Source organism: Marmota monax, unplaced genomic scaffold, assembly GCF_021218885.2.
Source record: "Marmota monax isolate L192 unplaced genomic scaffold, Marmota_monax_Labrador192_F-V1.1 WCK01_AAM20220418_F8-fsc00314, whole genome shotgun sequence".
In the NCBI taxonomy this organism is placed as follows: domain Eukaryota; kingdom Metazoa; phylum Chordata; class Mammalia; order Rodentia; family Sciuridae; genus Marmota; species Marmota monax.
Genome location: NW_026692675.1, coordinates 906,110 through 929,427, shown reverse-complemented (window position 1 = coordinate 929,427; position 23,318 = coordinate 906,110). Strand labels below are relative to the sequence as shown.

Below are 23,318 nucleotides of genomic sequence, written 5' to 3'. Positions count from 1 at the left end.
GAAACTGCAGCGCTGTATCCCTGCGTCGCTATCTCCTTGTTTGAATTTAAGTTGGTTTTAATTTTGCTAACTTAGATGTAACTTGCAAGGATACTCTTGGTAAATATATATTTGGTCATTTCAATAACAACTAAAAGATAAACAATCAAGACATAAATTTTATTTCTTTATCTTAAAAAGCAACAATTTAGAGCACATTATGTGCTTAGATGCCTAGTAAGAGTGAATATAAAAATTTAGGATTTAAAGGTTGGGATGAGAAGGGGAAGAGGCCCAGAAGGTGGGCTCTCGAATGCTTCTCCTCAGTGATGCCAGAGAGACTTTAGACCTGTATGTCACATCTTCCCTATAACCTTCTTTGTTTTGTTTTTTTGTTTTTTACAGAAAGTGAATGATAAGCTGATGTCCCTAATGAAGTTATGTCATTGGAATAATGTGATCATAACTGTATCTTTAATATCCCAATAAACTAATCAGCATACAATTTATAGTTTCTGTACCTCTTTTCTATGTGTGGGTGAGCCTGAAATTTTAGAGTCTTAGGCATGATACCAGAACATCCAGGACCCCTTCTGATGGTTGTGTTCAACAAATCTCTCCTTATTCACAAACCACCTGTCACATGAAAGAGTTCCATTTTTTCCTTGCCTTCCAGGATTTTATGAGACAAATGAAATTTCTAAAATTGTTTTCAGAATATTTACTAATATTCTTATAATTTTAGGGGGAAAAGGAATAGAGACAAAAGTGAAGAAATTTCAGAGACACAGGAAACCTTAATATTTCCAAATAATCTTGCTTTCTTGGGAACTGAATGTGTTTCTAGCCTTCTTCTCCCTCAAATTCATTATCTTCCTTTTCCTTCATACCCTCCCCAGTAGGTAACCACCATCCTTTAGTAAAACCTGGCTGGATTCATAACAGAGATACTATGATGGATTTCAAAAGATGAGTAATTTGGTTCTTTCCAGCATTTTTTTCTTGCCAGCTCTGGACTCCCAGAAAGCTAACACAATAACCAAAATTGTGTCTAATAATGCTATACCAGGACATATCAGGATTAGGAGTATTATGAATTTCATGTAATTTCTGGAACACATATTAATAACATATATCTAATATTAATCAGATATATCTACATAATTCAAAGGTTAAACTAACCCTTCCCTCCATTCCTCATTGTCCAATCTACTACACTTCTATTCTTTCCCTCAACACCCCACCCTTATGGTGAGTTAGCTTCTACCTATCAGAGAAAACATTTGACCTTTGTTTTTTGGGAATTGGCTTAATTCACTTACGATAGTCTCCAGATCCATCCATTTGCTCATAAATGTCATAAAGTCACTCTTCTTTATGGCTGAGTAATATTCCAATGTGTATATATACAATATTTTCTTTATCCATTCATCTATTAAATGGCAACTATGTTGGTTTCATAGCTTATTTATTGTGAATTGAGCTACTATAAACATTAAATGTGGCTGTGTCACTCCAGTATGCTGATTTGAACTCCTTTGGATATATACGGAGGGGTGGGATAACTGGGTCAAATGGTGGTTCCATTCCAAGCAAGAGGCATCACAATACAAGATCTAAAATTATATTATGGATCTATAGTAACAAAGACAGCATGGTATTGGCGCCAAAAGAGGTAAGAAGACCATTGGAGCAAACGCACAAAAATACAGTTACCTTGGCTGGGATGGTGGCTCAGTGGTAGCACGCTCACCTAGCATGCACGAGGCACTAGGTTCGATCCTCAGCATCATATAATTGTAAAATAAAGATATTGTGTCCCCTTAAAACTAAAAAATAAATATTTAAAAAATACAGCTACCTCATACTAGACAAAGTTGCCAATAATATACATTGGAGAAAAGATAACTTTTTCAACAAATGGTGTTGGGAAAACTGGAAATCCATATGTAGTAGAATGAAATTTGACTCCTATCTCTTAATGCTGCACAAAACTCAACTCAAAATGGATCCAAGACCTAGGTATTAGACGAGAATCCCTGCACATACTAGAAGAAAAAGTAGGCCCAACACTCCAAAGTATTGGCACAAGACTACCTTAATAAGACCTCTAAAACCCAAGAAGTAAAATCAATAATTGATAAATGGGGTGCCATCAGACAGAGTTGTTTTTCTTACCTCTTGTAATTTTTATGTATTATAGTTCTTAACTCCTAGTAACTTTAATTTTCTAAAGCATGTGTTGTGTAATAGTATAGTTATTTAATGTGGCACATAATGGTTCATTAGCATACAGAAAAGTCTTTAATTTTTTTGTAGTAAAAAGTCAAAAGTGGATAAATATATGTGTTATGGCTATGTTTTGTTATATTAGCTTATTTAGGAAAACAGAAACCATATTTTCATAAAAGTGACTGGAAGAGTTTGGAAGTCAATAACTGACATTACTAGAATCATTAATTCTGATTCAGGTGAGGGTTATGCAGGAAAGAAGAGCATATAGAGAAGCTTTAGTACATATTGGGATTATTTAAGAGGCTGTGATCAGAAGTTCAGTAGAAATGATATTAAAGGCCATTCTGATGAGGACCAAGACAGTAATAAGGAACTTATTATTGGAAGGTATAGTAAAGACCTTTCTTGCTAAAAAGTGACTATTAAAATACTAGGCTGAATGGTGTTCCTGCCCCACTGTTTTGTGGAAATCAGTACTTAAGATCTATTAACTTGGGTATTTGGCAGTAGAAATTTCTACCCAATGTGTTGTGGGTATAGCCATAGCTCTTCTCGACTGCTTATAGTAAACTTGGGAAGAGATAAACAGATTAAAGTTTTGCTTCAAAGGGAAGCAAAACTTTGAGAATTGGAAAAATCTCACACTGTGAAAGAAAGAATGAGAAAACATACTTGGCAGGGAACACCAGGAGTATGTCCAAGCAAATATTTAATAAAGAGATTTGTGTGGAGAGAAGCAAGGCCAATGCCCTTTATGGAGACAATTGGGTAATGACCATACAGGCCCTGGGAAGATTTCCAGTGACCATACTCCTATTTCAGGCCAGTCATTCCTTGGCACATGCACCACAAATACCCTGTTTGGACCCAACTCATTATTTTCTGGGCATCCACTAGTAATTGATCTGTTGGAATATGAAATAGTAATCATTTTCCATTCTGGGTAGATACACAGATGTGACTGTTTGGAATCCATTCCCACTTTACCCTGGCTCCATTTTTTTAAGTCATCCTCATGTTTCCTCACAAAATACCAGGATAATATTTCCTTGAAATGAAGAAAAAGTGAAGGGAAATTAGAAAAATATTGATTGCAAAGACAAAATTTTCTTCATGTTAAAAAAGATCAATGGGGGCCTTAAGACTATTTTTCTACTTAGAGGAAAAGTCCTGAGACAAGGTCTTAACAGAGACAGTATAAGGAATCCCAGCTCTGATGTGCTCTGGTTTGAGGTTATTATGACAGGGAGGAATGTATTCCATGTTGTATAAGAACAATGGATGAACATGCAACACTTACCTCTGACATAAACTAATAAGTGTGTAAGTAATAAATACAAGCATTGCTGTAATGGTTCCTGAAGTAAATATTATGGGAGCCAAAAGGAACTTCCAGATAGATTTGTGATACCTATCTCATTTGACAAGGTGAAGCTGGGTTTACACAAGACTATCCCAGTCAGTAGTAGAGCTAGAATAAGAATGCACAGCTTCTCATTTCTAAGTATGCACATCACTCTACAGGGTAAAGGATATTCAGAAAGAAAAACTTTCTGCATTTCAGTTGAACTGCTAAAATATTGACCCCCATCAGGCTGACTAGTTATATATGTGCAATGTAAAACCTAAAGCACCCACTAAAAAAAATCTATGTAAAAAGATACACTTAAAAATACTCTAGAGGGCTGGGGATGTGGCTCAAGCGGTAACGCGCTCACCTGGCATGTGCGGGGCACTGGGTTCGATCCTCAGCACCACATACAAACAAAAGATGTTGTGTCCGACGAAAACTAAAAAAATAAAATATTAAAATTCTCTCATTCTCTCTCTCTCTCTCTCTCTCTCTCTCTCTCTCTCTCTCTCTCTCTCTCTCTTTAAATAAATAAATAAATAAAATAAAGATGTTGTGTCTACTGGGAAAAAAAAAAAAAACTCTAGAGAAGCCAAAATGGATAGCAATGAGATATGTCCAAGAAACACAAAACACACAGGAAGGAAACAGAGGAAATAATAATTAACAAATCATGAAGTAAATTGGCAGAGTTCAAGCTAAATATACAAACAATTACATTAAAAATTGTCTAAAATAGTTGGAAATGGGGGTAAGGGTGATTCTAGATTATAGAAATATTAAAGATTACACCATTACCAAATTCTACACAATACTTATAATTGTGCATAAAATGGATAAATTTGTATTAATTATTATTTAATTTATTATCTTACATAAGATGTTGATATAAAACAATTAGTTTTACAAAAGTAGTAACACTTAGCTGCCCAGGATTCTTCGTCCTTTGCTGTTCCCTGTAACACCGGGCTGACTCAAGGGTTTTACTCCTCCTAGAATCTACACAATTTCTAAGGGACCCTAGTCAAACTCATGATTTTAAGTACCACTTAGACCAGGGCCAGTCCAAAGACTGGATGTCTCCAATCTGCAAATGTGGAACAAGCTCACCATATAATTGTAAGACTTCAGTTTGTCATTTACACCATGGCATGCATATACTGCAAAATACAAATGCATACCATGGTAACAAATTTTATATAAATTCATAAAATCTTCTTGCAAAATTCCTATTTAAACATTACCAATGTGTGAATAATTATCTCCATTCAACATAGAAACAAGTATGGTTAAGAGGCATAGGATCTTTCCTGTCTGTAGCTGCCTAAACATGTTCATATTCCAATTCCTAGAACTTGTAATTATATTAAATGACGTGATAAGGAGAAATTCAGATTACTGGTCATCTGACTTTCAAATAGAGACATTATCATGCATTACCCAAGTAGGACCACAACATGCTTTAATGTGGCAAAGGGAAGAAGTTTCAGGATCCAGAGAAATAATGTGAGAAGATCAACCATTGCTGTGCTTGAAGGTGGATGGGAAAAGCCAAGGAGTGAGTGAACTCCAGGCTGATACCTCCTAAAGCTCTAGGAGGGAACACAGCCTGCTGACAGGCACCTTACTTTGACACCAAGGAGGTTCATTTTTTATTTCTGAACAATAGAGTTGCATGATAATTGATTTGTGTCATTTAAAGCAACTCAATTTGTATTCATATGTTATACTAGTAATAAGAGAAATGTACTTCTATATGTCCAAGCCATTCTTTTCCATAACGCCTGTCAAGATATGGAGCCAGGGTATAAAAAAAATCTAATGATGAAGAATAGTTATTGTAGCAGTAATCCAAAACAATAAAACAATCCATTATTTCATAAAATAAAAACAAATCTCAAAATGGAATCTAAAGGAACATTGAGGATACCTGCCCCTCCCTGATCTGTGCACAACTCCATTCATCCAACTGCTTCTCCTCAGCTATCTTATGTACATTGAGTTTTCTACAGTTATGCAGTCCTCCTAACTGTAATGGCAGGTTTGTTCTGTAGCTCAGGATCTTCTCAGCATGTGGTGAGAAACAGGATAGTGGATTTTCAGCCGGTGGAACGTTTGTGTCATTTATTTTAAAAATATGGGGAATAAAGCAAAGACAGAGAGAAATGAGGGCTTCCAGGGGGAAAGAAGAGAACTAATGCTGAAAAGATCAGCCACATTTTTTTCTCACTTGCCACTGTGACCTTGGAAATTAGCATGAATGCTGGGCACAGGAAAGAATAAGAGAATTTGGCTATTAGCAGGATAAGTAAAGAGAAAAGAGAAACAGTGAAATAAACAAATGAACACAAAACAAAAATAAAAACTCCAAAAGCTAAACTTTAAAAGGCAACACAAGGAGAAATGAAAAAAAAAATTTAAATGCTAAAAATTAAAAACACACACACACACATATGTGTATATAAACCAATCATTACAGCAAGAACACACAATAAATAAATAAATAAATAAATAAATAAATAAATAAATAAATAAAAGAAGGGAAAGATTCTTAATAAAAAGTAACAGAATCATCTCCACTGAGGTGGTCAAATAGTCAACGAGAATGGATGTTCATTGTCTATGCCCAAATGTCTTTTCTTACTGTTTCTTTTTGAGCTATGCACTCAGAGAGAGAAAGAAAGAGACAGACAGAGAGAAGGAGAGAGGGAGAGGGAGCGCAAGAGCAAGGGCTGGAGGTTGTTAACCCCTTCCTCTTTATGTTGCTCAATGAGCTGCCAGTTGGAGTGGCCTAAGATTGAAGCAGTTTGCAATGGCTCTCACCAGTGTAAGGTAGGATGGAAAGGGAAGTATTGTCATTTGGAGTTTTGTCTGGGCAGACCTAGTAAATGCACTTCCAGGGCCAGGATTCCATAGAGATGTATGCAAGAAGTTCTAGCCACTGGAGCTTAGGTCTAATCAGGCCTCAGGGACTTTGTTTAGTGACATCTGCTCTCGAGAGATTAGGTCAACACACCCCTAGGGCCTGGGACTTGCTATTCTCTGTCAGAAGTCTGAATCTCAGGAGCCTCCCAAGAATTCTACTTATGAGGTAGGGGAGCCAGCCCTCACACACTCTGCTGCCCACAAAAACAGCCTTCCCAGGCTTAGTCCCTGGGTGTATTCACCCCCACCTGTTCAGATTCGTGACCCCCTTCAACTGGTCACATGAGCTACCAGACCCAAAGGAGAAGCAATGTGGGCCCCCCTTCACTTTTACTACTTTAATCCCCTGGATAAAATCTTCTCTGAGCCTGTGTAACTTACATTCTAATAGGTATACCCTAGGTGACATGGACAGTGTGGCAGTGTTTGCTATGATCTCCTGGTTCCGCAGCAGCTGCAGTGTGGCATCCTCAAAATGGCTCCTGCCTCGGCTCTCTGTGACCAGTTGAAAAACACAGAGCACTTTAAAAAAAAAAAAAAAAAAAAAAAAAAAAAAAAAACTAGGGATTGAACTCAGGGCACTTAACCACTTAACCAAAAGAGCCACATCCCACATCCTCAGCATTTTTTTTGGGGGGGTGATCCTCCTGCTTCAGCCTCCTAAACCACTGGGATTACAGGCATGCACCACCACACACAGCTTCACACAAAGCACTTTTAAAGCACGAGTTCACAGTATAACCTCTGAATCAGCTAAGTGCAGCCTGTTTCCTTATCACAAATTTTTCTGTACCAACTTTGTCCATCAGGTTTTTCTCTGTGTTCTCCTCCTCTATGGTGAATCAGCACTGCTTCTTGATTCCAGTGTACTCTTTCTTCTTTGTTTAATGTGTCCAAATTTCTGTGTCTCTAAGGTTCTCTGCCTAATATTGGATTTTAGGGAAATTCCTCTTTTAATCACCTTGCTGAGAAGCAGTACTCTTGCTACTTGAATCCTGAGCCACAGAGCAACTAGGAATGCAGCTTTCCTCTACCCTGCCAACTTGAATCTCCTCCAGAATGGCTATGCTTTGAAGAAAAAAATCACATAATGACCATTAAAGAGAAAATGAAAAGAACTCAGGCCTTTCCTGTGCCCACTCCTGTATATATCAGAATAAACAGCTGTGACATTACTACAAATAAGGAAGTGTGTTTTGAACATATGAATTAGAACTTCCAGGGAAATTACTCTTCTTTGTACAAAGCCAAATTGTTATGAAGAGTCTTTGTTTTCCATTTCTATTTGTGGAATTCCATCTCTGGCAGTGCCTTAGGAGAAGGTTGTGTCTGATGAGTCCGCTGGTGATATTTACTCTTTTATGAAAAGTTATCTCCTTCAGTCATTGATACTGATAACAATTATAGAAAGGGCTCAGCTGAGTGACATGTGGAAGAATCACATGTGCTGTGCCATCACCCACCAGGCCAAGTACAAGGCTTGCTGCCATCAGGACCTCCACTTCCAGAATGCCCACAAAGGGTGAGCATGTCTACCTTATACTCATCTCTGCTTCTTCTCTCTTTCTTTCCTACCTGAATGTCAATCATCAGACACCTGGTAAGGATCACTGATCACTTGGTTCCCTTCTCATGTAGTATCTGCAGAAATCAGACAATAAAAAAATATATAAACTGTCATTGCAATAAACAGAGGAAACTTATAGGACCAATCAATGATTCTGTCTCTCACAAAGCCCACAGAACTGTTCATCTTTTGCAATGTCCACTGAATTTATATTCACCTTCAGAATACATTCGTAATTGTGCCAGGGACTAAAAATCACCAGCTTGGTCACCCTACAAGGGTGACATTATCTCTAGCAAATGCCATTATTTAGGAGACCTTCCTACAAAAATTCTCTGCACACCTGGAGAAAGGGCCAAAACAGATACTCATGTGCAAAACACAGGACCCAATGGTTCACACTGGACAAGGGGATCATCTTTACGATCATGGCCCTCCCTGATTTCACTCCTTCCTAAGTATCCTCAAATCACCACCATCCCAGAACTACACTGAGCAGTCACACAGACTTGGAAGAGAATGAAATGACATCTGGTTATACTGATTGTTTTAGATCTTCCATGAATAGGGTGAGCTAGTAACTAAAGGTATGACAGACTAAATAGCAGATGAGAAGAGGGCAAGCGATGCAGGTACCTGAACAAGACCCAGTGGAAACACAATGCTTTGTTACCAAATTTTAAGATAAAAAACAAACAAACAAAAAACATTGCTGTAATCTCAGTGACTTGGGATACTGAAGAAGGAGGATTGCAATTTTGAGACCAACCTCAGCAACTTGAGGCCCAAAGCAACTTAGTGAGAGACTTTCTCAAAATACAAAAATAAAAAGGGAGTTGGGGCTATAGCTCAGTGGCACAGAGCTTACCTAGCATGTGTAAGGCACTGGGTTTAATCCTCAGCACCACGTAAAAATAAACAAATAATGGCATTCTGTGTGTTTACAACTACAAAAAATAAATAAATGAATAAAAAGGACTGGGGATGTGGCTCATGTTAAGCACTGGGTTCAATTCCTGGTATAAAAGAGAGAGAAGGTGGAAAGGATGATGCTAGTGAAGAACAGAATAGACCTTGATTTAGAAGACTAAATAAAGGAATTCTCCCAAAATGCAAGGGCAGGGGGAGCCAGATACAAGAAGATAAATAAACATTGGGAGGATTGGTTCAGAATATAAAATATCAACAAATCAATTTGAGAAAGAGAGTGAGGGGGAATTATGTATCAGAATGTTTCAGATAAAGTTCTATGTTTAAATCCCTATCCAAGAAAACAGTGTAAGTACTGAGAATAAGACAGAATGGGACTGCAATGTAACTGATTTTGAAATGAGCGTCAGATTACCTTATTCAAGTGCATGGTGACAGCCAATGACTTATTAGTGTGATTTATTAACAATATTTCTTAGAAAAAATAATGCCCCAAACCAATCTTCTAGAATATTCCAAAAAAAGGAGAGGAAAATGGAAGAAGTAGAGATATGAAATACCATGTTTAATTCTAGGAAACATGTATTTGTGTTGCTATGCTATGAAAATCCCATGCCATGCCTGTTTGTGGCCACTTTTGCTTTAATAGCCACCATGGATATCAATATGAACATAATGTTATTAGTCTCTTATGCTCTGTAACACCAAGGACCTCCTGATTACAGCCATGTCCAAAGGATCCTGGTAAAGCTTTCTGAGCCTGAGGAAGCTGAGGCTCAAACTTCTTTCACTCTGTATGACTAGGAATACTATAACCCCACTTCATTATTGAGAATAAATGACTTCTGTGTCATCAGAGATATAAGCATAACAAGGTACATAAAAGATAGAGTTGAGACTATTATAACAGAGTTAATGTCCATTGTTATTTTGGGGTATAGGAATGTCATTGACAAAATACATATGTTTGTGCTATCTAATAGAGACAGAGAGAGAACAGGACAGTTTTATAGTCTCAACAAGCAGACTGAAACTCAAATAAAGATGGAACTTCAATTCTATCATGGGTGGTACCTTTTAGAATAGGGCAAGTACAATACTCCATGCACTTGTCCCCAAAATTACATTTTTTATAAGAATATTATGTAGTATCATCTAATTTATTTTAAAAATCCATGCATCACTAGTAAATTTTCCATTTTCATTTTTGAAATTGACATAGTTTTCCTTTTTTAAAAAATTTAAGTGCAAAAATCAATTGTAAATTAACTTTCCTGTTTCTTCTTTCTTTCTTTCTTTCTTTTTATTTAGATGCTGTATTCTACCTTTCATGGTAGCCAGAAAACATTGAAGTGACCCAATTATTCACATAGCAAAAACAATATTGATTGACCCGATCGATGGTCTCTTTTCAAGTCTGCTTTATGGAACTGTTAATAAGAAATTTCATATTAGGCTTTTAAAATCCTATCTGGGCCATTACATACTGATAAATATAATGCACCAATAAAAAATATGAGAGAAAATCTTATCTAGGCTAGGAAGCCATGTAAATTAAGAATTTGCCATCACACTTTACCAGCAATACATATAGATTTGGGTAAATTATTTTTTTTTAATTCTCAAAATACTTTTAACTTTCCTGGGTCTTTCTTCTATAAGATTAACAAATTCTTAGAGCCAGATACCAGGCAGTCAAAGCTCTGGTAACACAATCAATTTTTCCATTGTTGACGGTCCAGAGTTGAGAAGAAAGGTAGACCTTAAGACTTAACTGCAGCACTTTAAATATGTCCCATTTTAAAGAGAATAAGTCTTTATGAAACTCATACAAATAACTGTGTTACCATAAAAGAAAGAGAACACCCACTAATACTTTCTAAATTTTATAGAGATAGGGTAAGCAATAAAAGTCAATGCTTCTGTTTTGTTCATAAAATATGTTACCAAATTACTGTAAGACATAGATAAATTTAAGAAAAACAGTTTTCTTAAATCCAGAAAATAACACATTAATGAACAAGCAGTTTTTTTAAGTCATAAAGAATTCATCATTCTTTTTTGTCAGTTTATTCAGCCCTCATAATTAATTCTTGCTCTGTTTGATGTTGGGTTAGTAATTTTATAAACCATTCAGTTTCTTCACAGGAAATTTATTAGAAATTCATAACCAGTCCAATTGTATGTATAGTCTTAAAATTATCAAAAACATATACTTGCAGGAGTTCTTCCTATAAATGACCTTGAAGATGAAACATTTTAAGATCATAATTGCTTGCAAAAGCTTTCAGGAAAGAATCAAACAATTAATTGCAAGTAACAAGACTTAGAAGTTCCTGGTTAGGGACCTGAAAGGAGCTCATCACAATGCAATTGACAAGGAAATTTGGTTATCTGTGTGGTATAAAACAGTTTAACATAGTAACTGATATGAGTGATAATATTATAACAGGTCATATTAGATTTTTAAGAATTTCAAACAACTTCTAAACATATCTATACAACTCAAAGAAAGTCAAACATTATTTCTCATTTGACAATGTTGCTCCTGCAAATTTAACACATCAAATAAATTTAATTAGTTTACAATCTTTCTTTTTATAAGGAGAGAGAATATATTCTTTGGGGATATATTTCAATAGCCCTGTGAAATCTACCCAAGTTACTGTGAGGAAAAACAACTGAATTTAAAATTTGATTTGGTGAAGTTATCTAAAATGTCACAAAGTTAAATGGGATCACACGGCACTGTGAAAAAATACAAAAGTAACAAAATATTTTAAAGGCAAATGAAACAAGTTACAGAGATTTAAGAAAAAATTTGCTGTTTTAATACTGAGAAATCTTACTTTTCTTAAGTAAGCAAGGACTCAATGAAATACCACAGGAAGCACAAGTAATATAAAACACAAATTTTTTGTTGCCTAGGCAAATTGCTTGAAAAATATAGAAAAACTCTACATTTTTTAGACCAATATTTCAAGAGAACTTTGTCATTTATAACAGAGAGAACACCAGCTTCTCGTTTTCTAGCAAAATACTTAGATATAGTGAATAAGAAAATGAATAACACTGTGCACACAGTGGAGTCACTATTGTATAAAACATTGTACACAGAACGAGAGGACAAAACAAAATGCCAATAGTGGTTATCCCTGGACAAATAGACTACAGAGGATGAGTGGTATTTTCTTTATACTTCTTTAAGTACTCAAATTTTCTGTGGTCCTGCTTATAAAGTATCAGAAAGGAATGATATTAACTTGGATATTAACACAAGGCAACTAAGCAATCTCCTCCCTCCTGAAATAAAGCCACTCTCAAAATGCAATTCCAGTAAACATTTATTGAGCTCACGTAAACGGGACATAGTCAAGAAATACTTCCCTCCCATCTGTACACAGTTCACTCCCTTTAGCCCTCAGTTCACTGCCTCAACTATTTCCCTCCAACTGGGTACTACCCATGTTTCTTTAGTTTTCTACAATTGGGCAATATCCTGTACTATAGTGGTAAGCTTCTTCAAATGCTGAGAATCTTCTTAGAAAGTGTTCATGGCTCCAGCTCATGGAGAATATGCTTCATTTTCTAAACAAAAAAAGAAAGAAAGAAAATAAGTCTCAGGAGAGACAGAGAGAAACAAAAGAACTAGTTCTCAAAAGATCTGTCCCATATTTGCTTACTAGCCACTGTGACCTCGGGCATAGGACTAACTGAACACGGCACCTAGGTGAGAAGTTTATAAAACAAGACAGAGTGCCAGAGTCCCACTTCTCTAGTCTTTCCTGGAAAGATTTTCAAGATTAAAAAAAAAAAAAGAATCCCTCAAAGAGCAAGAAATCAGAAAAGAAGTAACAATCTTTGGCCTTGCCTGCTCTTCTAATCATGGGCTCTCCATATTAAACAGAATTAACATTTGATAGAAATAACCAATAATATTTCTTGTTCTTAAAAATAAAAACTGCAAGAAAATTTCTCCTTCTATTAAAAACAGAAGCTTCTTAGTTTGTGAGTAATTGCCATAGTCAGAAACTATCTCTTAAAAGGCAGGTGTTGAAACAGGTGGGATTCAGTATACTAGCCCTCAGGCATGACACTCCTCCTTGCCTTGTAGTAAAACAGGTGTGTGGGTTTTCAGGTAAGAGGGCTGTTGGACATTGTTAACTTATTAACTAACCACCATGGTTCGGGTAGTTAGAGTACAACGCTGAGCTATTGTTTTATTGCACAAATGGGGTCCATTTTAGAATTTAAAGCCAGACAACCATCCCCTTTAACAAGCCCGCAGTTTCTAGATTCCTCCAACTACTACCAGTAATTCCTGAATGCATTTAGTACAGTGTTAGAATACAGATCTCAGTAAATGTTAGGTATTATTTGTAGACATAAAAGCAAAATTACTTAGAAATCTTCTTTCATAGGTAAAGTCTAAGGCTCTTTTCCAGCAAAAATTCAGGTATCCCTCAAAACTATTGGGGTTTATTTGTGGGGGCAGAAAGCACTGAAATCCTATGATGCCTTCACTAAGTGGCAGATAGGGAAAAAAAGAAGGTGGATGGTGAGGAATGGGCAGAAAGGACCCCTGCTCAAATCATGAAGACTTTAGATCCCCCTTTCTCTTGTTCAGTCTAAAATGACATTTATACTTACAAAAATTTTCATTCGCAAAGATGTCGTACAGAAATACATCATAATCATCTGGAAAAGAAATGGCCATGATTAACCATATCCTGTCACCACATTTGTCAACCCCACAGAGACACCAAGGAGCTGCTCCTCTTTAGAGTAGCCAGAGGCTGATTCCAGAGATGGAGGCAGACAGCAGGGCTGGAGCCATGTTGATAGTTGACAAATTCCAACTACTCTGGTGAGAAAATGCTTACATTTTCCTCACATTTCAAAGAACTTTGACCAAATTTTACTTCAGAGATCAAAGCAGCAAAGGTACTTCAAACATAAGTTACCACAGGACATTCCTATGCAATGAAATACAAATAAGAAAAGGGATTCAGGGAGAAATTTCACAGGTTGAGTGACAGGAATCCTTACCTGGGGCCTCACTGGCTTCTTCCACAGGAGTGGCAGTGCCTGTTTCAAGGTCAGTGTAGAATTCTGGGAAAACCAAATGAAAGACAGGTGTGGTCATCCAGTACATGGAAAAAAAGCAGGCATTTTCAGGAATGCAGAAGATAGGGGTCCAGAAACACCTGAGTCCTCATTAAAGCAAGACTCTCACCTGAAGTCTGTGTGACATCCAGGTACGAGTCTGTGGTTGACTCTAGGTCTGTAGTCTGGTCTAGGTCAGCAATTGAATCTTGGACCTCGACCACCTCTCCATCAAGGGCTAACTCAGGGATCCATTCCGGTAGGTCAGTGGTTGATTCTAGAGGAGCCAAAAAGAAAACAGCAGTTCAAGTGCCTTCCTGTTAGAATGTCTCTGCCGCCTCCATGCCTGCCTGCTGCTGGCTAGACCTTTCCTCTGGGGAAAGTGTAGAATGTAAGGTGGCTACTGAAGCCTTGGTGGTCTCACATAAGTCTCCCTCCTGCCAAGGGTAAAAAGTTCTTGAGCCAGCTGCTGCCCAGGAGCTGATCAGCGCCCCCAGATACTGTTCTCTGAATGCACTGGTCAGACTGGCACAGAAGACTCCCCCTCTATCGTCCTTCCCAGAACCTTAAAGCTAAAAAAAAAAAAAAAAAACTGAGGGAAAATAGCTATTGCTAAGTACAAGCAAGAGTGTTATGGCCTCTAAACTAGGCAACTCCTAATGTGTTTTCATTTAATTAATGAACTATGTCTAGGGCTCAGTGTCCTGAATGGGGCTTGTTAACCATATAAGCATCATAGTCCAGTAGGTTTTTTGGGCAACAAGCTGGTCTCCTGAAGCTGCAGTGGAGACAAATTCGTAGTCACTGTGGCAGGTGTGGGCAGCTGCCCAAGAGGCCCAAATCACTAGTTCTCCACTGTCCTCACCTTGCTTTACCCCTCAGCCAAATGCAGGAAGAACCAAACCCAGCCTCCTGAAACAGAGCCACCAGAGAAGGAGCTGAGAGGAAGAGGGCCAGAAGAGTGACCATTTTAATGCAAATAAGCACACACTTCTCATCCTGAGAAATGGGCCTGAAAGCAGGAAGAAATGGACAAGAAAGTTTTGAGGTGAGAGATTCCCTTTCTCTCTGCTTAGGAAGACACCCATTTCTTTCCTTCCTCAACATGCTTCACATGTTCCTTTCCAGACCCACTGATTTCCACTGTCTGTGACCCAGCTGGCTGCTAAATCTTGCCAAAATTGATTGTATTCCACTATGAAATGAGGTTCCTGCCACAGAACTTTCAGAATAACGTCTAACACCCAACAGAGAAAGGCACCCAGGAAACCTCGGCACCTCTGATCACCCACCGCACCCCACCTGGCTCAGCCTCATTACCTTCCTGCAGTCAATTGGAATTCACAGACTAAATCATTACTTAGTCACTCAACTACCAGGGCCCAGAGCTCAGCCGCCCACCCATCCCCACCGAAGCCCCTCAGACCGAGTCCCTGTACATTTTGCCCAATTCCACTTTACAACTTCATTGGGGGATTTCTATCCCCCACACCCCCATCACACAGTGAGTTTAGTCGGGTTCCCCCAAAGACCTCTTACAGGGCACCTACCGGGAGGCAGTGTAGGGAAAGCCACAGCCAGGGCGCACAGAACCGGGAGGATCACGACCTTGCCGAGCATGGCGCTGGTATCACGCGGAGGGCAGAAGTCTGGCCAAGAGCGCACAGGAAGGCAAGTGGCTCAGGACAGTTGCGCTGGACTTTTATAGACCTTGTTGTCCCTGTCCTCTACTGGAGGCGTTCCCCAGGTGATTGGAGTGGAGGACCCCTCACCCAGTCGGGAGAATGCCCCTGAGGGAAAGCGGGAAAAGAAGTAGGAGGAGAGAGAAACAAGGAGGATGTTTGGAGAAATCATTGATAAGGTCTTTGTGAAATAGATTGTGTTGTCCCTCTTACCTTTTCCCTGGTTTATCTGCTTCTCTGAGGAGAAATTCCTGTTCCACCAGATGCCAGGTGACTCTTCTCCAGGCCCATGGGTGCAAGTTTGTCAGCCAAGCTGGAGCCACACACTGCTTTACTTTTGCTCCCAAAAGTCTGCTTCGCTGAGAATGTGGAACCAGGTTTCAGAGCAAGTATCCAGATGAGTCGAGAAGTTTTAGTTCAGGATAACCAAGCCTTTGGTTTTCACAAAAGACTCTTTGAGTCGGCTGCCTACTTTGACTATTAGAGTCAAACATTTACCAACAATATCCTAATCCTTGGCAAGGTCCTGAAAAAGCACGGTGAATGATAAGTATTACTACTAGACTAATAGCAATATCCAAAATAGGATTTCAGAGAAGATACTATCTCATTTGATTCTCAACATGAACCTATACAGTAGAAATTATCATCCCCGTTTTTCTGTGTAGATACTTAAAGCTGAGAGATTGAAGGACATGGTATTCACCAAATATATTAACTCTCTGCAGTAGTGTCATAAATATGGAGTACTTTTTGGCCCCTTATAGTGAATTTGTCAGTCCTCTTGGGTCAATACTAAGCTGAGGGCTATCTTTGGTTGTAGCACAGACTTTAACCCATGGAAGAAATGGGAAATAGGCATAAGAAGAGTAAGGGACCAGCTCATGTATGTGAGCCTCATTGCTTAATTAAAAGTCGCCACCTGTACCTGAAAAGAAGCTCTTCAACTGATATGCAAGATTCCATCACATAGTCCCCCTGAGGTCTTTAGGTTTCACTTTTCTTTACTTAGAAGTTCACAACTAATCAATGATTGTCAGAAACCTCAAGGCTGGTGTTATCATTGAATCTTCTCAAAAATTATAAAAATAAGAGCTAATATTGATGAAATATTTATATGCTATAGGTATATATCACTTTATCCTAATGACAACCCTAAAGTGATCTCATTATCCTCCTTCTATAGATAAGCAAATCATGGTCCAGAGAGGTTAGTTAACTTAGGAAAAGCCACACAATAAATGTTACAAAGTCAGGAAGCAAACACACCTGCGTCTGAAGTTATAGCCTATATTCTCAACCATTCTACTACTTGCTCCCACACCTCTCTGCCCCAGACATATTGATCTCTCTGATCTTCTGCTTGCTGTTTTTCTCCTGTGAAAAGGAGCATTACAAGAGACTTCATCCTAATGAAGGGAAGATACACTCACACACTGGAGAACACTTTGAGACTGAATGAGAAGGCCTCACCAAGGAAATAGTAAGGAGCTTGGGAAGCAAGAAACCTGTGAAGAAATTGCAGGTAAATAAATCAGTAAACAATAGGACTCAAAGGAGATAGTGAGGCAATGAGTCACAGGCTAGTGAAAAAAGAGGACATCTTCCCTGCATTGGGTTTAAGGTGAAAATATTTCCTGCCATGAAAATGTGCAAGAATCAACTTTCACATGTGCTAGTTAAAAAGGAACCAAAGGGCAAAGTGACCTCCCCGCTCTAGCAGCTTTGTCTTGCTCCCAACAGCCTACAATCAAGAAGCCTGCTTATAACATCCTTCCACAGGTCATGGCGCCATGTTCTCCCTCAGGTTCTACTGCCATGGGCAAGAGTGTCCATCTGATGACCACTGTGTTGCAATGGGGCACGTGTTGCTTTCCAGTCCTGGGGACAGAAATGTGCTGCTTTCCTGCCCCCAAGCATCCGTGGGTAATTGACACTGAGGATCCCAGAGAGAAGCCAAGCCTCTGCCAGGTGACAGCCAAGGAAATTGTAAAGTTATAACTGTAGGGATTTTATTAGAAGAGATCATGGCTCCATTATTATATTCATATAATACTTTCACTTTCTTGGCTTCTAATATGTGCTCCCAAATGTTATAGAATCATGTCATCTCAAGGTCTGAAGGTCTCTTCAAAAGCATCCAACTCATCCTGGGTCTTATATTAACTAGAAGAGCATTTTTCCTCATGTGACACGTCCACTCCTCTGTCATCCCCAGCAGTGGGAGACTCAATGCCTTGAGAATAGTTTGTCTTTAAACAATTGTTCCCTCCAGTGACTGAATGTAACTTTAGCCCACCAATTCCAGTTCTATTCTTGGGGAAGAATAGGAACAATTGGCTGAATATGTATATGTAATTTCACATACACACACACACACACACACACACAGTCCATTTTCACTCTTCAGGTGTCAAAAACACTGATTATCATTTTACTTTAAGATTTCTTTATCATCTTAAAAAAAGTAAAAAAAAAAATTAAGGGTCAAATTTGTTCCTATCTTGTGCTCACATTTACCCCATATCTAGCATAGTTTTGCACATAGCATAAGCTATTATTTATCATATGTATATATTATATATTAATATAAATTCGTAAATAAATATCTAGATGATTCCTGGTCACTAGTATCTGAACTTATTTACTTAAGGCCTTCTTAAGAGGAAAACACTAGAATAAAAACAAATTATCAATTATTCAGTCTGATTAAAGTATAGGGGTGAAAGTGCTGTCATCCTTCTCTCTGGAAAATCTGAGACTTTAATTTGATTGTATTAAGTTGATGTTCACATTATCATTAAAAGTTGGGGCCTGGCAGAAACTGGAGAAAGTGTCCTGACAGTACTAAATACACTCAGAAGACTTTTCATCCACCTCCTCCAGAGTGAGATGCCTCTAGAAAGTACATTGAGCTGGGAATGCCCTGCAGAGGGATGTGTTCCTTCCTGATTCTTGCCCCCAACAGACCAAAGCCTGAAAGAACCTGGAAGCATCGACTAGGCATTTGACCCCAGGCAAGGTGCTGATTTCATTCCAACCGCCAACAGTCATGTCTCCTTTAGGGATCAGTTTCCAGAGATTCAGTTTTCCCCCTTAGGGACTGAAAATTCAGAGTGGAAGAGCCTCTGACCTCATAGATTAGATATGTTCAACTCTGATACCACTGAAATCCCAGAGAAATGGGAAAAATTTAACTGCAGGAAAGATGTTTGACAGAAAACTCCAAAATTGGGTAAAAGCCATACATTTATAGATTCAAGAGATTCAGTACATTTCAAAAGGAATAAACTCAAAGAATACAATGGCTGGACAAATCACAGCCAAGCTGCTAAAATCCAATTTTAAAGGAAAAAAAAATGAATGAGCCAGAGGAAAAATGAAACATTGCACATAGCCAAAATTCAAACAACAGATTTCTCATCAGAAAATATGGAATCTTAAGAGAAAGCACAACATCTTTAAAGTACTAAAAATAAAGCATTGTTAACTCAGAAGTATACATCCAGCAAAAATGTCCTTCAAGTATGAAAGTGAGCTGGGCACAGTGGCACAGGCCTATAGTCCCAGCAGCTCAAGAGGCTGAGGCAAATGAATCGTGAGTTCAAAGCCAGCCTCAGCAACTAGGCCCTAAGCAACTTAGCAAGACCCTGTCTCAAAATATAAAAAGGACTGAGGATGTGGCTTCAGCACAATTCACAATAGCCAAACTATCGAACGTGCCTAGGTGTCCATCAATGGATGAATGGATAAAGAAAATGTGGTGCATATACACACAATGGAATTTTATTCAGTCATAAAGAAAAATGCAATTATGTCATTTGCAATGAAACAGATGTAGCTAGAAACCATCATGTTAAGTGAAATAGGTCAAACTCAGAAGGTCAAAGTTTGTATTTTTTTCTCACATGTGGGAGCTAAAGAAGAAAAAGGAAAAGAAAAGTGGGAGGTCAGGGATCTCATGAAAATGGAACAAACAGAGTAGAACAGAAAAAAGGACCAGGGGATGGGAGGAGGGTAGGAAGGAGGAAAGTACTGGGGGTGATATTGGCCAAATTTTATTGTTATATTATGTGAATAAGTATAATAAGTATGTGAATAAGTAACAACAAATCCCATCATTATGTACAACTGTAATGCACCAATAAAAAATGTGGAAGAAAATAAATATTGGAATAAATAAAACAGATAAACATTCAGGAAAAAAAATAAAACTAAAAGCTAAGTTTTTATTTGGTTTGGTTTGGTTTCTAATTTTTTTATTAGTCTGAAATGAAAATGATATCCCAAAACATGAGCGAAATATTGAAGACACTGAAGACTTACCTCACTCTATAAAAAGATCAGTGCTGTTCTGTCCTGTTCAACATACATGCAATTTGTGATCAGCCCAAAGTTCCCTGTTGGGGTACTTTGGTGGAGTTGATGTTCTAATTATAGAGATCTGATAATGATCAACCTTGAACATCACAGGAAACCGTCCAGGACCTTGAAGAATGTGAGTCCAAGTCCTCACCTAGATGTCAAACCCATGGTCGGTAAATACCATGTGCCTAGGTGCAACAGATAATGCACATCTTATGACTGGAACAGAGAGTTCAACGGGGACACGATGGGGCCTGATCCCTGTAACACTATCACTGCCCTCTTGCAGGTATTCTTCAAAGGAGCCTCAGGAAGTTGTTATCCTTGTACAAATATCTTGTATGGCATTCCAGATAATCTTCTAGTGTCTTCTATTTCTCTTTAAGAGTGTCCTGAATGTGGCCCAGTGTTATGAGTCACGATAACATTTTATGTCAATTTTACTTGTTCTGAGTTTTCTTTGAACTCAACTTTTTTTTTTTTCCAATCAATAAAGAGTAGGCTTTGGCCATAGCTATCTGGAAGCACAATGATACACCCCACCCCATCCCAACACCCAAGGCATTGGCCTCCTCCTCCTCATCCTGGTGGCTTCCACTACCTCCATGCCTCTGCCTCCTTCTGCATTTGAAATCCCATGGTCAGAATCTGAAATTTCACCAGAAGAGCAGGGCTGGGTGGGGTTCAGATTTGGCTTTAGCTCAGATTGATGAGGAGAAGCTGGGTGATGTTTTCCTCCACTTTTATTCAAGCCATTTGGCACTGGCCTTTGGGGGTTGTTGTAAACTTCTTGTTTTCATTGCCATAGGAAACCATGATGTACATATATATATATATATATATATATATATATATATATATATATATATAATATATACATATAATGTATCAAGTAGGATTTATCAAAAAAGTAAGGCTAATTTAATATTTAAAATTGATGTTTATTATATTTATGGATTAAAGAATAAAAATCACAATCATTTTAATGAGTTTGGGAAAAAAAATTTACAAAATTCATCATCTGTTCATTATAAAACTCTCAAGAAAGTAGGATTAAAAGAGAAATTTCTCTGAGGCAGGGCACCTAGGAAAGGCCGGTGGTAACATTACATTTAGAAAAAATAGTAAATACTGTCAGAAACAAGGCAAGAAAGTTTCCTATCAAAATTTCCATTTAATATTGATAAGTACTCTAATGGCCTGGTGGGCATGTTTTTTTAATGTCTCTATCAGTGAGAGAGCATAATAAATACATGTGGAATATATATGTATACTACATAACAAAAAAAAATTCCATTAATATGAAAAAGGTTGTAGACAGTAAAACTAGGCAAGAAAAAGGCATTAATTTTTAACATGAAGAAATGAAACTGTTTTTATTCACAGATGATATCTTGAATAGGTAGAAAATTCCATGAAATCTTCAAAAGAAAAAAATATTAAAGCAAAACCTATTGAAACTAATGAGTTTTTGGCAAGGTAGTGGTATATGAATCAATATATAAAAATAACTATAGTTCTAGATACCAGAAACGAACAATCAGAAAATAAAATTTAAAGAAAATACCATTTACAGTAGTATACAAATATTTAGGCAAAAATATTAATAAAAGATGTTTGAAATCTGTGCCCTGAAAATGTGTGCAATACATTGTTGAGAGAAATTAAAGACATTAATAAGTAATAAGGTAAATATTATCTTTTTCTTTTCTGCTTCCTTTCTCACTCAGACATGGCTTCCTCCTCAGCGAATCCATTAAGACACTACCTTTTATAGACAGGTTTAATACTTGCAGCTTCTAACTAAGAAGAATGAATCAATAATGTTTAAATCTTAAAGAAAAGAAGACATAAAAATATTTAAAAATCTAATTCTCTTTTGCATTTTAATAAACCACAATTCAAATTCCAATGCATAGCTTCACAGGGGAATTATAAGCAGTGCCACAGCAGCAGGTAACATCGTATCTGTCTTGAAAATCACAAATTGAGATTTAGAGAGAAATGATCATTTTCCAAAAGATAACTAAGACTTTTTGCAGAACCCTGGAAGCCTTACATTCTTTGTCCATGACCACCAATTGTATAGCACAAAAGAAACATTGAATAGTAAAACTTTGTATACACAAATCTATAATACCTTATTTACAAGTCAGTGTTATGCTGAAGACAGATTCCTGATCATCACACATGGCAAGCATATTGAAGAATGTATATGCAGTCATTTCTGTTATAGATTTCATGATGGGTGTTATGGTTTAGATATTAGGTGTCTCCCAAAAGTTCATGTGTGAGACAATGCAAGGTTTAGAGGTGAAAGGTTTGGGCTGTGAGAGACTTAACCTAATCAGTGAGTTAAACCTCTGATAGGGATTAACTGAGTGGCAACTGTAGGCCAGTAAGGTGCGACTGGAAGGAGGTGGGTCATTGGGGGGAGTGCCTTTGGGGGTGTATATTTTGTCTGTGGTAAGGGGAGTCTCTCTACTTCTTGGTGGCCATATCCTGACGTGCTTTCCCTCTGTCATGATGTTCTGACTCAGCTTGAACCCAGAGGAATAGAGCCGGCTATTTATGGACTGAGACCTCTGAAACTGTAAGCTCCAAACAAACTTCTCCACCTCTAATTGTTCTTGGTCACAACAGTGAAAAAGCTAACTAAAATAATGGGCATTGGGGAGACAGGTTCATTGTATTAGTTAACTGCATTGATTAGATCAGGAGCTGGAAGTTCCTTGTGATTGATTTCATTCTCAATTATTTAGCAATTTCCAGAATACATGAACTACCAATGTAAACTGTGAGAAAATTTTATATAAATAATTCAATGATAAATTGTGACATCCTCAGGACAGGATCCAATTATTTCTGTATGGTCTGTACTATCCACCTCAGTAAAAAAAAAAAAAAAAAAAAAAAAAAAAAGTAGCTAACTTTCCCAGTTTCATTTTCCAGTGGATTCAATGGAAAACTTTCAAGATGTTTCTCAAAATTGTACCAGGAAAAACCTCTCTTTCTGCTTGTTCTTTCTTTTAGAGACTACAACTAAGTGCTGGATCAAAAAGCATGTAAACACTGACAGAAATTTAATATGGGACATCTTAGTGAGAAAATGTAGCTTAACTTCCCACATGCTTCTCAACATGATCTTCATCATCCCCTTTGTAATGTCACCAAAAAC

The 23,318-nt window shown here is 37.7% G+C and overlaps 1 pseudogene; it reads right to left on the bottom strand.

The window, feature by feature from the left end:
• The window catches only part of LOC124093959 (probable RNA-binding protein 18), a 54,864-nt pseudogene extending 39,802 nt beyond the window's left edge, over positions 1-15,062 (bottom strand).
• Positions 15,063-23,318: the final 8,256 nt, after the last annotated feature.